The 17,418-nt window shown below is 45.1% G+C and overlaps 1 pseudogene; it reads left to right on the plus strand.

The window, feature by feature from the left end:
* Positions 1–783: 783 nt before the first annotated feature.
* LOC107113955 lies at positions 784–2,534 on the plus strand (annotated as a pseudogene).
* The last annotated feature ends 14,884 nt before the right edge of the window (positions 2,535–17,418 follow it).

Raw genomic sequence — 17,418 nt, forward strand, 5'->3', positions numbered from 1 at the left:
GCCGGAGCTCCACTCCTGTGCGCTCCTGCAGGAAATGACCCCTGATTTCTAGTCAATGTAGGGGGGTGGAATACAATTCAAGCATCATTTTGTAACCAGGTCTAAATATTACCAGATAAACCTGAAATGTGGCTCCATCAGAAGATAAAACAGGATAAATCCCTGCCCTAGGCAACCCCTTCTTACCTGCTTAGCAGTCTACCAGCTGCGGCCTGCTCCCATCCTCACCAACCTGGCTGTTCAAATGGGCTCCTTTAGATATTGTTTACCAATTCAGAGAAGAAAAGGGCAAAATCATGGCTCTTGTGGCCACATTGGCAGCTGACTGGTTGGTGGGGATTCTGGTGCTTTGTGATGTCATGATAGCCACCCATTCACATGAGTGAAAACGCCCTGTCCTGGCAGAAGAGCATGGGAAGCTGAGGGAGGCAACATCTTGAGTCTGGCAGGGTCACCAGAACTGCTCAGCTGAAAAACCAAAACAGACTTAAAAAAGAACACTCTACAGCTCTGGGTGTGGCAAAACAACTAAACAGAAACACCTCAAAGGCACCTCCTTATCAGAGTACTGGCAACTCATTGCTAGCCAGTGAATGATACTGGGGCTTTGTGAAGTCACTGCTGCTATGAGTCCATATAAGTGAAAATATATTTTGCAGGTAGGAAGAGCATGGAAGGCTAAGAGGCAACATCCCAAGTCTGGCAGGGTCATCCGAGGTACGCAGCTGAAAGGAGAAGAACGCTGTACGGCTTCCAGCACAGTTCCATTTTTCACCAGCAAATATGGCTCAGGGCATTGACTGGCTACAGAGTCGGGCTGGTATGTGCAAGATAAATCTCTATAGCCCAGATGGACAGAAAGACCAGGAACGTAAAGTAATCTGTTTTGTTGATGTCTCCAACCTGAATGCAAAGGACAGAAATTTGGATGTTCCTGGCCAGTCCCCCAACATCTCTGACCCTGCCAGGGATCTAGACTTGGCAAATCTGGAGGAAAAAGAGGTCATTGTGATCAAAGACAACGAACAGAGCAGTTACACGAATACAGAAGGATCAGTCTGCCTTTTCAAGCAAGGCTCCACAGAAGATGTCAACATTGTCAGCTGGCTCAACAATGACCTTCAGAAATATGCAGTTGGATTCCAGCATGCGCTGACCCCTTCAGGGACCCCTTGTAAACCCAATTTGTTTGATTCACCCATAACTCACCAGGCATCCCAGAACAACAACAACACAGCTCCCAAAGCTTCTGGTGTTCAAGTAGGAAACACGGATGACATTGCTTATTATGCCAACAAGCTCTGTTCCTTTGTCCTTGACATGACGCGGAAAGAGCTCAAGGACAAATGGGAGAGTTCTGGTAAGTTTACACGCCATACAATTAGTTCCCACTGTCCGGAAGGCAAGCCTGTCTCAAGTGAGGGTGCTGACTCAAGCAGGCCACCTCAGGAAAGGGCTACCAAGAGGGATGACCCATTTCAAGTTGAAAATGACTTCAAGCCAGGAGAAAGTTTCTCTGACAAATCAACGAAACACGATGACGTCTCATCTATGAGCAAACAGATGATGGTGTTTGCAAATCAGGTTGCTTCGGATGTGATGTTCTCGTTCTTGAAGACCATGAAGGTCCAAAAAGGGAAGCAAAGTCCATCAGCTTGTGCAGTTTTAAAGGAGGTACTCATGAAACACACCAAGGAAATTGTTTCAGACTTAATAGACTCCTCTATGAAAAATCTACACAACGTCACAGGGGCACTCATGACAGACTCAGATTTTGTTGGTGGACTGAAGAAGAACCTTTACATCTTGGGAACCCAAAAGACTGCAGAGATTTTGGAAGTAATGGTAAAACGTTTGTTTAAACTTCTCTCAGAAGATAAGGCGAAGTCTCAAAGTTTAGCCTTTACAGCCTTTAAATCAGGGGCCCAGTCAAACCAAAGATCTCAGGGCATGCAGTTTGCATCTTTGAAAAGTGAGACACGCAGCCATGGGAAGGACCGAGGGGGTGGGCCAGGAAAGCCCCTTCCATCTGGAAGCAGAGGGCCTGATCGGCAAGCGTCACTGGATGTATATGCAAAAGATCTTCTTTTGACAGCACTGATGCAAGTACAGCAACACCTGATAGAAAAGAACAGGGACTCTGGACCCCGGGAGTCCAACACCTCCTCCCTTGGTTACATTCACCGTGACTCGAACCGAGACAGGGCTTGTGGGAGCCCCGGCTCAAGGCAGTCTCCGAAGTCCTGGGAAGGAAAGTCAGATTATCACCACCCTGACTTATTCAAAGAGAAGGGAACCATCATCATGTCACTGATCCAGAAAATCTTACGTGACGCTTGTTTAAATGCGGACGAAAGCTCCGGTGACACAAATAGGGCTAGGGAGCCTGGATATTATATAAGCTGAACAGTGGAGCACCAGATCTGACGATATGGAGCAGATAAACAAGCAAATGTATTGACCAATTGGTGGAAACTGTGATAAAGATGATGCGTCTATTCATGTCTAAAGGCATTTGCTCTGATTTTAGCTAACCTAGGCACAATCATCACAACCCCATTCCAAGAAGCAGTGGAATCAATGGTTGATGAAATGGTAGCAAGGCAAGATCATCCATTAAAAGCAAGCACTAAAAAGTAAGAAGAGGGGGGAGGGGGACAGTGGTTATTTTATTAATCGCTCCATCACTGATTAAGCAATAGCCAGGCAACAACCAGCTGGATCCTTGTTCCAAAGGAGCAGCAGCCACTGCCGATAGACTTATTAAGCAGGTGAGGCAAAAGCAAAAAAAAGCCAGACTGGAGACTGCCTTCTCCCCACTACCTCCTAAGGTTCTGGCCAATCCAAATTTGTTTCTGCCAACCCGTTCTAGTCTTCAGTTGGATTCATAATAGTGCAGTAAGAAGGTGTATGTGGTTAAATCTCCCGGAACAGCTTGATGGAATCTGAACTGGGGTCCCTGCCACACGGCAGGGAAAACACCGGTCAAAGTGCGGCTAATTAGAGCCGCACCAAAATAGAGACACTGCGGGCGGGATCCCACGGATCCCGTGAGCCGCGCGCCGTTGCTCCCCGGCACGATCAGATGCCGGGGAGGAAGAGATGAGTGGGAGGGGGAGGCTGGCGAACTGCGCATATGTGAGCATGTGCAGTTCAGCCGGGGGCCGGGGATGCGCCGGCGGCAAGACGCGCCGGCGATCCCACGGCCAGCCGTGATGCGGACCTACCGGATGAACCACCTAGGTAGGTGGTTCATGTTTGCTGCGGGGCTGTCGGGGGAAGGGCCGGATCGGGAATGGGCCCGCAACACTTCCCAGATGTTGCAGTGGGATCGCGCCCGTTTGCTGCGCCCCCGATCCAGCCCACTCCCAACCCAAAACCCCTCGTGAGAACAGGGCCAAGGTAATCTTTTATATGACATTTAAAGGTGTGCATTAGCACTCTAGGAACTCTAAAGAAGGACTGATTTAAATGTGATGCTGGCAAAGCAAAAGCAGTTACCCACCACCGCCGCCGCCAGGGGACTTTGCACAGCCTCTTGTTTAAACATGCACACATGATTGCTTCGCATCGGTAGCAGCCCTCTTCAAACTAGATGCTGGACAAGGGTTAAGTCCCACCCAGGAGAGTGCTTTTGCTTCACCAGCATCCTGTTTCACTCAAGACAAACTGTACAAAACTACTAAGCCCCCCCCCCCCGTTCATACACAGAGATAGGAAAAGGAGTTGCTTCTCCAAGAGGCTATGGAGCCTTGAGGTTGCAATGTGTGTGAATATTACAACCCTATAAGTAGGGCTTTCCTACCTAGGTGGCACCAGCCAAGCAGTACAAAGTGCTGCTTGCAAGGAATACTACCTACAGGGAAGAGCTTCCCCAATAGCTCGTGTGCAAAGTGGGGGCCTTCAAGTTTCCCCAGCTCTGGCTTGAGAAATTCTTAGGTTTGTGGGGGTGGTGTCTGAGGAGGGAGGGAGTTTGGGGAATGGGGAGAGCTCAGTGGGAACGTGATATCATGGAGTCCACCCTCCCGAGCTGCCATTTCCTCCAGGGTGACTGATCTCTGACAGATTTTCTGTATTCTGGAGATCAGTGGTACTTAAAAGAGAACTTCAGGAAGAAGCAAACTGAGGATCTCCATCTGTAGCACTTATAAAGACAAAGGGGTTGTGCAAAGCCTCCAGTGCTATTTTTTTTACTGTGGAGCAACATTTTCACAGGCAACTGCCACAGTCAATGCGTGAATCAGTCAAAGGTGGTCATAGGTATGGGAAATTAATTTTGCGTCACCTACCAAAGACAAAGCTGCGAGATGAAACCTTAAAACACAGTTACTTAGCAAAGCAGGGGCCTGGATGTCTCACAGGATGGTTTCTTGGTCTCCATGGAAAGCCCATATTGGCCTTCTCTGCCCATCCAGGCCACTAGAACGGTCTTCTTCAAAGTACAGGGCACTTCTCTGATTTGATCTCTGGCCATTGTAAATGAATACAAACAGACTACAAATCCAGGAGCACGTTTTGAGCGGAACCACTTGCCTGCATAGGTTGAGCATCCAATGAGATTTAAGCAGCCCAACTGTGCTCAGGACTGCAACAGCCCTTGCTGTTTGGCAAGCACACAACTTGCCTGTGGAATATACACACGAACACACACAAATCCTTTCCACCAGGGTTATTTTGGGGCGGGAATGCACAGGAGCAGAGTTCTGGCTGGCTTCAGAGTTGGCCACACCCACTACATCCAAAACCCCTGCGTGCGTGGCTACAGAGGGAAGGCCTGGAGAGTGACCCCTCCGGTGACTCTGAGGCGGGCGGGCCAGGGGGGCCCCTGGAAGGATCGGGGAGGCATTTATATCCCTCCCCGTGCCTTCGCCAACCTGTCCAAGGGCCGACTTGCCCAGGCAAGCAGAGGCAATCAATGGGGTGTGGCCTAATATGCTAATGAGCAGTGCTGTCAAGGTGTGGCCTAATATGCTAATGGCTTCTGGGGTTGGGTGTGGCTTGTTATGCTAATGAGTTCCTGCTGGGCTTTTTCGACAAAAAAAGCCTCTGCTTTCCACCATGGAGGCTGAGGATTGTTTACCATAAAGTAAACAATAAAATAGATAACCTAGGAAGTCATTTGATCATGCTTGACCCACACACAAGGCCAAAGGAGTCGAGTGCAATGTACGGGATGAATTGTATGTTCTGAGAACTCTATGGAGAGGCCTCCTCCAGCTCATTCAGATGTCCCCCCACCTGCCTATCGTCATGAGAGTCCCTGCAGGTTATTGCTAGTGTCTTATGCCTCCAGCCCTTCCACTAGAGAAAAATGTCTGCGCTCCTTGTTAAAAGAACTCTCTTTCTTGACATACCTAAGGCTTCCCTTTAGTCTTATTTAGGGTTGCCACCTTTTCTCTAAGCTCAGCTTCTATACCCTTAGCAATGACACACAAGACAAAAAAGGTTCTGTAGGCAAATCTTTCACCTGCACAAAAGTCACGCTAGGAAAAGCTGTGCATGTTGCAATTGTGCCTGTCGTGAAGCAGCTAAAAGCACGGGAGCACTGTGAAGAAAAAAAGTTGGCAACCTAGATTATTATTCCTCCCATCTGCCTTGTTTGTTTTTACCATCATATTATAAACTAATAGAACTAGAAAGTGTTTCAATGAACATGCAGCCAACATGCACGGCAGCATTTTCCAGATTCAGCCGTAGCTGTCTGCCAAATACAGAAGTGAGGTTGGGAAAGCCTGGGACAGCTCTTGGCCGCTTCTGCTCGAAATATCGGCAACCGTTGGAACTGAGGCCATCCCGAGGCTGTTCTGTATCACATCACAGGAGAGGTTTTTAGGCTGCACCGGGACCTAGAAATCTGGACCTAGACCTAGAAATCTGCACCGGGACCTAGAAATCCATGTACCTTTTGACCTTCAGGTGTGTGGCGGGTGGTGGCATGGGGCAGTTCGGTGCAGGGAAGCTGCCTCCTCCTGGCCCAGGGCCCATATCCCCAGCACGTGGATGAACAAGGAGGGGGGGGCCCTAAGTGAGAGTCTGGAAGGGGGGTGCCCAAGCCACAGGGGCTCCCCGATGCTCATGAAGATAAAGTGAGCCAATTCTTTTCTTCTCACAGGGAAACTGAGCAGCTCAGGGGGAGGGGGGAAAGCTTTCAAGTGTATTCATCTGGAGCAGGGCCCGGCAGCAAGAGATTCCAGCAGAGTGAGATCGGCCTGGAGACCTGAGTGACACACCAGAAAGGGGGAGGGGAAAACCACACATACCCAAACACGTACATGCACACTCTAGAGCACAAAAGAGGTGCACTCATGCCTGTGCATGCAGACACACACACACACACACACACACACACAGAGGACTGTATGCAGAACAACACAAGAGTGTTTGCCCATGCCCCCTCTTGCCATGTGAAGGATGGTACCCCAGCCAGGTTAGGGCCAAAGTTGGCACAGGGCAAATATAGCCCTCTCTTTGTGCGGTGCCAACTAGCCCCGCCAGGGGCTCAGGACCCTCTCTCTCTCTCTCTCTCTCTCTCTGACACATTCAGCCATCGGCTCAGATACAGCAGGCACGTATCTATCATCGTGAAAGGACAATATCAATTCAATTCAATTTATTACAGGTCTATATGACCGAAGTCTTGACCAAAAGAAAATGCAAAAGGGGGATAAAATAGGTACATAAAATTGACATAACATATGACAAGGTGCATAATCACAGTCACATGAAACCCAGGCTGAGCCCAGGGATTAAAAATTACCTAACTACACTTGAAAGGACAATATCTTAATTTCATCATCTCAAGCGAGCCTGCATTCCAGTCCTACGTCTCACAATTGAACCTCTGGACTTTGCCCCTCGATACTGGGACCTCCCCAGTCACAGCCTATTGTCATTATCGTTCTCTTGATCGCCCAGCCATGAATGGCTTCCCTTCCCAAACCTGGACTTTTTTTTTTGTCCAAAACCCCTTTTGAGCCATTACCAGCCATTATGGACTGTCCTCGACCATTTCCCTATTGTGACCACTGCCCCAAAGGAACAAACTTCCTGTATCAGGACTCCACACCCAGCCATCTTTGGTTCCGTCTCCTGGAATGCATACCGGCTGGATTCCCCATCTCTTTTGGGTCTTCTCAGGCGTGCTTGCCGGCCAAGCAGTCTGCTCCTCTTCACCGCAGGCTCTTCTCTTCAGAAGGTAGCTATAACCCCCCATCAACGCTTTGCCCTCTTTTGTCTCTGATCTTTTTAAGATCGCTTCACCCCTTTATTTCCTAGTTGTCTGGTGTGTCTGTGTGTGATATTTTATCAATTAGCTGAATGTATTATATTTTCTAAATAAATCCCATAAAAGACATCCTGTCTGTCACAGTACTTCGGCAATTTGAGACCCGAGTGCCATGTGACAGAGTGAGCTCCCGTCTCTTGCCCCAGCTCCTGCCAGCCTACCGGCTTGAAAGCAAGAAATTGCAAGTAGATAAATAGGTACCGCTTCGGTGGGAAGGTAACAGCATTCCGTGCACGTCGGCATTTAGTCGTGCTGGCCACATGACCATGGAAATGTCTTTGGATAGCGCTGGCTCTTCAGCTTGGAAATGGAGATGAGCACCGCAACCCTAGAGTCGGATTCGATTAGCTTTCGAGCAAGGAAACCTTTACTATCGTCTGTGCAGCTCCGAGAGGGTTCTGATTCTGGTATAGTTGGAGTACAATCCCTAGACTGCGCACCTATTAAGCTAACAGTCTCTTAGCTAATTTCCCCCATCATAACTCAAACAGAGACCTGGTGTCGGAACTACTTTGCTGGATCAGGCCAGGGCACAGCTAGTTAGGCATTCTGTTTCCAAAAGTGGCCTGCAGATGCCTCTGCAAAGATGTATTTACCTATATCTGTATGAAGTACTTTTCTCCCTTTCTCACAATACAAGAACTCGTGGGCACTCAATGAAATGGCTGAGCAGTCGGGTTAGAACAGATTAAAGGAAGTCCTTCATCCAAAGAGTGATGAACACATGGAATTCACTGCCACAGGAGGTGGTGGTGGCTACAAGCATGGACGGCTTCAAGAGGAAACTGGATAAACATATGGAGCAGAGGTCCATCAGTGGCTATTAGCCACAAGGTATAGATAGTCACAAGGTATAGATAGGAACTCACAGGTTGGGGCAAGTGATGCTCTGTCTTCTTGGTGCTGGGGGGGGGCAACAGTGGGAGGGCTTCTAGTGTCCTGGCCCCACTGCTGGACCTCCTGATAGCACCTGGTATTTCTGGCCAATGTGTGACACAGAGTGTTGGACTGGATGGGCCACTGGCCTGATCCAACATTGGCTTCTGTTATGTTCTTATGTAGCTCAGTTGAAACTGAGCTGCCAAGAGGAGCCAGCCAGCCTGAGCAGATGTGGCGGGGAGCTGTCAGCTGAGCTCCTGCAAAGGAACCTATCATGTGGTGAGAAATCTCCTTTCAGACTCTGCTTTGTCTCTCTTAGGCCACTTCCAACCTGTCACTTTTATCACTCGTTTGTCCCTATTGCTTCAGGGTTTTCCCTCCCCAATGTGTTCTGCTCTCTCTAGTAGTCCCAGAGGGAGCAAAACACATGTGGGAAGGGGGGAGGGGTACCCAAAGCAATAGGGACAAAAGAGTGACAAAAATTGTAGTGTATTCAATAGCTGTCATTGAATGCCTAAACATGTATGTGAATCACGTCATAGAAAAGCAATGTTAAGCTTCGTCCTGGGCTAGGATCCTACTGCACCCAATCGCATGGCTAGCCCAGGAAGAACTGACCATTCGCAATCAGCAAGCTCCCTGAGCGGGAAGGTAGATGATTGGTCCTTATGAAGACAATCTCATTGATTGATAATGTACAGTAAAGGCGTGGCTATATTAGCCGGGAGAGTTTAAAAAGGGAACAGCTTTAATGCAAAAGCTGTTCTGGCTATCTAATGTTGATCCATGTTAGAGTTGTGTTCAAGTTGATGAATAAAACTATCTCTTTGCTGAATCACTCTCTGACTTCTTTGTTAAGCGAACGACTTAACAAAAATGACAGTGCAAAAGTGGCCTTATTAGGCAGTCCCTTTAAACCGGATTGCCCAAAAGAGCCTACAAAGCAGCTGATCCTGCAGGAAGTACTCTCCTAGCAGGCTCAGCTGAGGCTCTTCTGGACTTCTCCTTACAGGATCAGCTCCTGGGACCACTCTGTCAGGCACTCCGGTTTCAACCGGACAGTCCAGCAGATCCCACCAGAGCCCCAGCAGAGTCTGTGGGGAGCGCTGTCCCCGCAGAATCGGTTCATTTGTGCAGCGTGGCTTGCAAAAAGGCATTTAAAGGGAACATGTTGCCTTTAAATGTCTTTTGCAAGCAACACCACAGATCAGCTGGAGTAACATGGAGCTGTGTTAGGTAGCCCTGTCATAGATCTGGAATGTGGAGGGGTGCACCTCCTCCTCAGCTCATCCCTGTCCAGCTTCTGGCTCCTATCTCTTGCTTGACCTTGTTGTTGTTCCCAGCTGCAATTAACTCAGCTGGGAAAGCTAACGGTTTTTGTGCTGTTCCCGCCTGCTTGCTTGCTTCAGCCCGCGTGTGCGAAATATAGTCATTGGCTTCAGCTCATGGAGGGAGGCATACTATAAGTCAGAGGCCATTATACGGTAGGCTATTCCTGACACAAGCTGTATACATGATCATTAGTACTGGATCCATCAATAAACACTTATCTTCTTATGAAGCCCTGTGTGGTGTGACCTGACTAACGACCCTGACAAGCTGAGAGCGCCACATGACCTTGGCTGGGGCTGGCTCAGTATAGCTGAGCACTGTGATGATTCCTTGTGTTGGAGTGTGTGTGTCTCTTTAAAGGTTTGGTTGCAGTGCAGAATGCAGAGTAGAATGATGGAAAGGGACATGTGGAGTATGACTGGTGGATGGCAGAGTGTGGGAGGAGTTATTCTGTGTGAATCTGTGTGGGTGTGTCAGTGAGAGATTGGAGAATGACAGTTGGAATAATGACAGTTGGTGAAAAAGCAGTTGATGTTGTGCAGTTGCTTTTCAGTCTGGGAGACTTCTGACAATGCTGTGTGGAGTCAGAGAGTGAGAGAGACTAAAGAATCTGTGTGGGATCTGAGAAGGATCAGTATATGAATGTTTTAAGTGCTACAGTGGACAAATTCATTTACAGAAACCTTATTCCCAACCAGTTAAATAATTACCAACTTCTTATTTTGTTCCCCTTTCAATAAATTCTATTTTATTTTAAAATATCCCAAAATTCATATTAATTCTTCCTCTGGACCACAGTAGATCCCTGAAAAGCCTTGAGACTGTGTTACCCTACCAATAAGAGAAATAGAAGGTTTGAAAATCCTTAAATTTCTGGTGGCAGCCGAATATACCCAGTTTTACAGAAATAAAGAGCGCATTTAAAGAGAAATACAGTCCTCCCTAATAGGAGGTCGTCACAAGCACACCCGGGAACAGCTGGGGGAAAACTGGCTTTTTTTCGGGCTCAGCTATACCAGTAGCTGAGTACAGATCTCTGATCTGTATTCAGCTTAAGTAATACCCCCCAAAATACCAACAAGGTATTTTTTCGGTATTTTTTCCTGTTCAGTTTTGCCGAACGCACCCCCCTAGTTGGGACTTGAGTGGTGGACTTCTTTGGTCTCAGCTACCTGAGATCCCATTTATTGCAATAAATTTCTGTCTATTACTGGAGTCACCCAGTTGTGTCCTTCATGGGGCACTGGCACACCAGGCAATCAGCCCATTTGGGTAAAAAAATCACTTTTTCTCATCATTTCTTGTATTTGTAAATATTTCAACCATGGCAATTTCACATCTCCTGCTAAAAGTTGGAGTTTATCCAGGCTGAGTAATTTTTTATGCTGATACAGATCCAAGAATCTTTTAAGGTCAGCTTTTATCTGACCTTAATGATTTGGTGACAATTTGCCTTGGAATAACTGATGTTGTGGAAACCAAGTTAACGGGTGAGATTCCTGGAGATATACACTTCCTCCATTTATCCCATACTTTCAAAGAAGTACCAATTGTTAAATGATTATATGTTAATAGGCTTCTTTGTGGTTTTGTTTATCATAGGATAGCTTCCAGTAACATGAGAGGGACGATGTTCTGTATTCTGGTTCACAAAGGGCTGGAATTGCTCTTTCCCCGTTTTAATATTTGGGACAATTGTGATGCAGCATAATAATACCACAAGTTTGGCATTGCTATTCCCCCATCCATTCTCTTTCTATATAGAGTTCTAGCATGGGCTTGATGCCTTTTATTATTCCAAATAAAATGTAAACAGGGCAGAATGCCGCGGCCAGGCTTCTGGCAGGTCTCCCTAGGTGGGAGCACATCCGGCCTGCACTGAGGACACTGCACTGGTTGCCAATAGCATACCAAATTCGCTTCAAGGTGCTGGTACTTACCTTTAAAGCCCTATAGTGCCAGGGTTTGAAATACCTGAGAGACCGCCTTTCCCCAGAGAGCACTACGGTCTGGGTCTCAAAACCAATTGACCCTTCAGGGCCCCAAGGATTCCAGGCTTGCTGCTACCAGGGCCAGAGCCTTTTCAGTGGCAGCTCCATACTGGTGGAATGAGCTCCCAGAAGAGTTCAAGGCCCAGCGGGATCTTTTACAGTTCCGCAGGGCCTGCAAGACACAGCTCTTCCACCAGGCTTTCACCACCGATCGTGGTTGTGGGCCTGGGCCTGTATCTGAAATCAAGCCATACCATCTTAAGAAGATCACCACACTGGAAACTGCCTGGATGTTTAAATATTGCATAACGCCATCTTAAGTAATGAAGAAACTATCACTAGCACTTTATGACTTTATGTCTTATTGTATTTGACTGTTTTAAATGTTTTTATGTGGATTTTATGGTATTTTTTACCAACTAATTTAAGCCGCCCTGAGTCTGCTTGCGGGGAGGGCAGGGTATAAATGTCAGGGTTCCCAGTCAATCAAACTCAACACCGGGTCTTCAGAAATACCAGTTTACTGAGGGAGAAAGTACTTGAGACACCATAAACTCTTGTGTCAGGAATGACAGGGGGGCAGGGCCCCATGGAAATGACCCCTACGAAGGAGACCCCTGACACCCCGAGGCCAATGTGCAAGCACAATTAAGTGCGGGCTAATACAGAACCGTTAGATTCCCAGTGGGAAGTTCGGGGAAGAAGTGCCTCTAGCTCCAAGGCCACCTGCAAGATCAGCACCAGTCTAGATAATGCGTGGGGGAGAAAAGTGAGTACCATCCCTTGCTTAACACCCCAACCCATGGCAGCGTCAGCTGACAATAAATTGAATTAATAAATAAAAATAAAATAAACATTTTCACTTCCAATTTTGCAAAAAAATGAACTGTAATCATTATTGAGAGAGTTGAAACAAATATAAAAAGCAGGATATCACAGACAAACAGATAAACACAACCATCATTTTAATTGTAGCCACTTTCCCAAGCCATGATAGGTTTAACCCAGACCAATCTTTTAATCTTTATTAATATGCTTCACCAATGAGCCATAATTCTACCTAAACAGTTCTGATAACTGAGTTGTAATATGCATTCCTAAATATTTTAGTGATTCAGTGACCCATTTGAATGAAAAATGGTGTTTCATGTGTTCTGTTGAACCTTGTGATAGAAGCTTTTTAAGAATTTCAGTTTTATCAGAAGATGCACCAAAGAGAGTGAATTCCTGTATAATTGCAGGTAGTTTCTGGATTGCTAACAAACACAATTATGTCATCTACATATAATCCTATTTTGTGTTGTTTTTGTCCAATCCAAATTCCTTTAATATCATTATGTTGCCTAATTACATTAGCTATAGGCTCAAGTGATAAAGCAAATAATATGGGTGACAAAGGGCAACCCTGCCTTGTGCCTCTTATCAAATCAAATTGTGCTGATATGGACCTATTAACAGACACAAAAGCTTTTGCATCAGAATATAATTAATCTTTAATTCGACAGAAGTTTGTTCCAAAATCCATTGCTTTCAAAAGATATTTTAGAAATGGCCATTCCAATCTATCAAATACCTTATCTGCATCAACAGATGATGGGATTTTAAATTTGGGGGCATGTTGCATAATATTTAACAATCTCCTTACATTATCAGCTATATGACATCCTTTAATAAATCCTGTCTGTTCTTCTTGGATATATGTAGCAATAAATGAATGTAAACTATTTTTTGTTGTTCAGTTGCACAGTCGAGTCTGACTCTTCATGACCCCATGAACCACATCACACCAGGCCCTCCTGTCTTCCGCTGTCCTCTAGAGTTTGCTCACATTTTTGCATCTTGATTTATTAAATAAGTCATTTAGATTGAGGATATGATAGATCTTATTTTTGTAATTTTCCAAGATTCAGGCATTTGTCCTCTGTTTAGGACATTTTTAAAGATACCCAACATGGGAGACATACATTTTTCTTCATGTTTATACAACTCAGCTGGGAATCTATTCATCCCTGGAGTCGTCCCATTTTTAAAGTTTCTGATAACATTTTTCACTTCTGGTTCTGTAATTGATTGTTTCATTATCTACTTGTGTTCTTCTGTAAGTTTGGCCACATTGCAATACTGCATATATCTCTGTATGTTCTGTACTAAAGGTTTTTCTGATTGATATAAATTCTTATAGAAGGAGGGAAAAGCTTTTGTAATTTCTTTGGGAGGGGTTACAAAAATTCCCTTCTGATTTCTAATTATTGTGACTTGGTGATACTGCTGTTTAATTTTTACATATCTAATTAATAATTTTGATGCCTTATTGTTACATTCAAAATAGGTTTGTTTTGTATATAGCATCGCTTTTTTAATTTTACTAATTTCTAAAGTCTCTAGTTGCTTCCTTGGTATCATAAATTTCTTATAAACTTTATCACATCCATTATATTTATATTTATCTTCCAATTTGGTTATTTCTTGTATTAAGTTTTGTCTTTGTGATTCCTGCTTTTTTAAAATATATGAAGCTAGAACCTTGGAGAGGGTATCTTTTGCATATGGAACCTCATTGAAATGCAAGGCAACTGTGTGGTAGTGATGTTGAAAAGGAGCTACAAGAATGTTCTCTATATTAAGAATAACTGTCAGGTTATAGGAGGTTTGTGACATTGTACAGGAGGTTCGTGACATTGTACAGGAGGCAGCAATCACCACCATCCCAAAGAAAAAGAAATGCAAGAAAGGAAAGTGGCTGTCTGATGAGGCTTTACAAATAGCAGAGGAAAGAAGGAAAGCGAAAGGCAAAGGTGAAAAGGAAAGATGTACCCAACTGAATGCAAATTTCCAGAGAACAGCAAGGAGAGATAAGGAGGCCTTCCTGAATGAACAATGCAAAGTAATAGAGGAAAACAATAGAGTAGGACGGACTAGAGATCTCTTCAAGAAAATTGGAGAAATCAAGGGAGTGTTCCATGCAAAGCTGGCCCGGATAAAGGATAAAAATGGTAGGGACCTAACAGAAGCAGAAGAGATTAGGAAAAGATGGCAAGAATACACAGAAGAACTATACAAGAAAGACCTCGATGTCCTTGACAACCACGACGGTATAATCACTGACCTCGAGCCAGACATCCTGGAATGTGAAGTGAAATGGGCCTTAGAAAGCATTGCTAACAACAAAGCTAGTGGAGGTGATGGTATCCCAGCTGAGCTATTCAAAGTCTTAGAAGATGATGCTGTTAAAGTGCTGCACGCAATTTGCCAGCAAATTTGGAAAACGCAACAGTGGCCACAGGATTGGAAAAGATCAGTATACATTCCAATCCCAAAGAAGGGCAACGCCAAGGAATGTTCAAACTATCGCACAATTGCACTCATATCACACGCTAGCAAGGTCATGCTCAAGATCCTACAAGCTAGGCTTCAACAGTACGTGGATAGAGAACTACCAGAAGTACAAGCTGGGTTTCGAAGAGGTAGAGGAACGAGAGATCATATTGCCAACATTCGCTGGATTATGGAAAAAGCAAGAGAGTACCAGAAAAATATCTACTTCTGCTTCATTGACTATGCTAAAGCCTTTGACTGTGTGGATCACAACAAACTATGGCAGGTCCTTAAAGAGATGGGAGTACCAGACCACCTCACATGTCTCTTGAGAAACCTGTATAAGGGCCAAGAAGCGACAGTTAGAACCGGATATGGAACAACTGATTGGTTCAGCATAGGAAAAGGAGTACGACAAGGATGTATATTGTCGCCTTGCTTATTTAATATATATGCAGAGTACATCATGCGAAATGCTGGCCTGGATGAATCACAAGCGGGAATTAAGATTGCTGGGGAAAAGATCAACAACCTCAGATATGCAGATGATACCACTCTAATGGCTGAAAGTGAAAAGGATCTAAAGAGCCTCTTGCTCAGAGTAAAAGAGGAGAGCGCAAAAGTGGGCTTGAAGCTCAACATCAAAAAAACTAAGATCATGGCATCCGGCCCCATCACTCCTTGGCAAATAGAAGGGGAAGTCGTGGAAGTAGTGACAGACTTCACGTTCCTGGGATCCCAGATCACCGCAGACTGTGACTGCAGCCATGAAATTAAAAGACGCCTGCTCCTTGGGAGGAAAGCGATGGCGAACCTAAACAGCATGATAAAAAGTAGAGACATCACCCTGCCAACAAAAGTCCGCATGGTCAAAGCAATGGTATTCCCAGTAGTCATGTATGGCTGCGAGAGTTGGACTATAAGGAAGGCCGAGCGCCGAAGAATAGATTCTTTTGAACTATGGTGCTGGAGAAGACTCTTGAGAGTCCCTTGGACTGCAAGAAGAACAAATCAGTCAATCCTCAAAGAAATCAACCCTGACTGTTCCCTGGAAGGCCAGATAATGAAACTGAAGCTCAAATACTTTGGCCACCAAATGAGAAGGGAGCACTCACTGGAAAAGACCCTGATGCTGGGAAAGATTGAAGGTCAAAGAAGACGGGGACGGCAAAGGATGAGATGGTTAGACAGTGTCATCGATGCAACGAACATGAAGTTGAGCCAACTTCAGAGGACGGTGGAAGACAGGAAGGCCTGGCGTGATCTGGTCCATGGGGTCGGGAATAGTCGGACTCGACTGTGCGACTGAACAATAACGTAGGAGGTTTCATCCCCCCTTGCTAGTTATCTATGACAGCATGTTTTCAGGAAGGCCCTGAAGCATTATGTCCCTTTGATCACAGGCACTCATAAAACACAGTGAATCCCACAGTCATGAAATCTAATTAATCACCTCTGACCAGCTTCAGTCGCATGAGTCTGAGAGGTTTGGAAGCCTTGCAGCTGTGTATGTATTGAGCATATTCTTAGGCCACCCTTCCTCCAAGGAGCCCAAGGTGAGGAACACCGGTATCCCTTCCTCCAGCTTATCCTCACAGCAACCCCATGAGGTAGGCTAGACTGACAGAGTCTGGAAAAAAAGGGGGGGTAAGAAACTCAACCCAAGGTAAGACTGCGAACCAAAGGGCTAAGCTAACAATGTATATTATAAAAGCACAAATATTGATTAGGATGTACACATGTTAAAACATATACTAATAAAAATCTTTATCTAAGTATCAGACTTATAAAAACTTATCAAATGTTAATACATATGATGGGTAAACACTTTCCTACTGAAGACCAAACGTGTTTCGGCCCCTAAGGGCCTTCCTCAGTGGTCACAATTATCAATATAGTATAGACACACATTCATAGACCTGTATACAAGATCTTAAATACTCATATATTAAAACCAGACGTTGTTTCCTGAGATTATAAAAAAGAAAAAGAAAAATAGGGAGTGGGAACTTAATTAATTACTTCCAAATCTATATAAAATCATTATTAATTGAAAAATGATTCTTTCAGAGATAAAATTACCTTGGATATTTGTAATTGTATTGCTGGTATTAGTGATGGGCCATAGGTATAGCCATATCAATTCCACCAATTATTCTGAATTTTAAAAAAATGAAATGAAATTGTGAAATTTTATAATAAATCCAATTATATAATAAATTTAACCCCAAATTAAAATAAAATCATTGAATTAGCCAACAAACCTCGTAACAGAGATTTCATAGGTCTGAATGTGTGTCCCTCCATCAAGGTAAAAATTCTGTTACAAGCTGCTGTAATGGCTTTCATATATAGTAATTCTGGGGTGATGCAGTCACCTACTTACATTGCACAATGTCAGCCAGGATAGATACAAGATGGGAGGGAGTGCAGAGGAGAGGGAGATAAGGAGCAACACGGGGGGGGGGAGGGGGAAACAGGTCAGCACAATGAACTGGCGTAAAACAATTACAGATGTTCACAAACAGCAAGTCCAGTCCACTTCTTCATTCAGTCCCAAAGGAGCCCACGTCTGCAGTTGGTGAATCCAAAACAACTCCCTTCTCAGGAGCACTC

The sequence above is a fragment of the Gekko japonicus genome, unplaced genomic scaffold, assembly GCF_001447785.1.
Source record: "Gekko japonicus isolate JY-2015 unplaced genomic scaffold, Gekko_japonicus_V1.1 scaffold881, whole genome shotgun sequence".
Taxonomy (NCBI): domain Eukaryota; kingdom Metazoa; phylum Chordata; class Lepidosauria; order Squamata; family Gekkonidae; genus Gekko; species Gekko japonicus.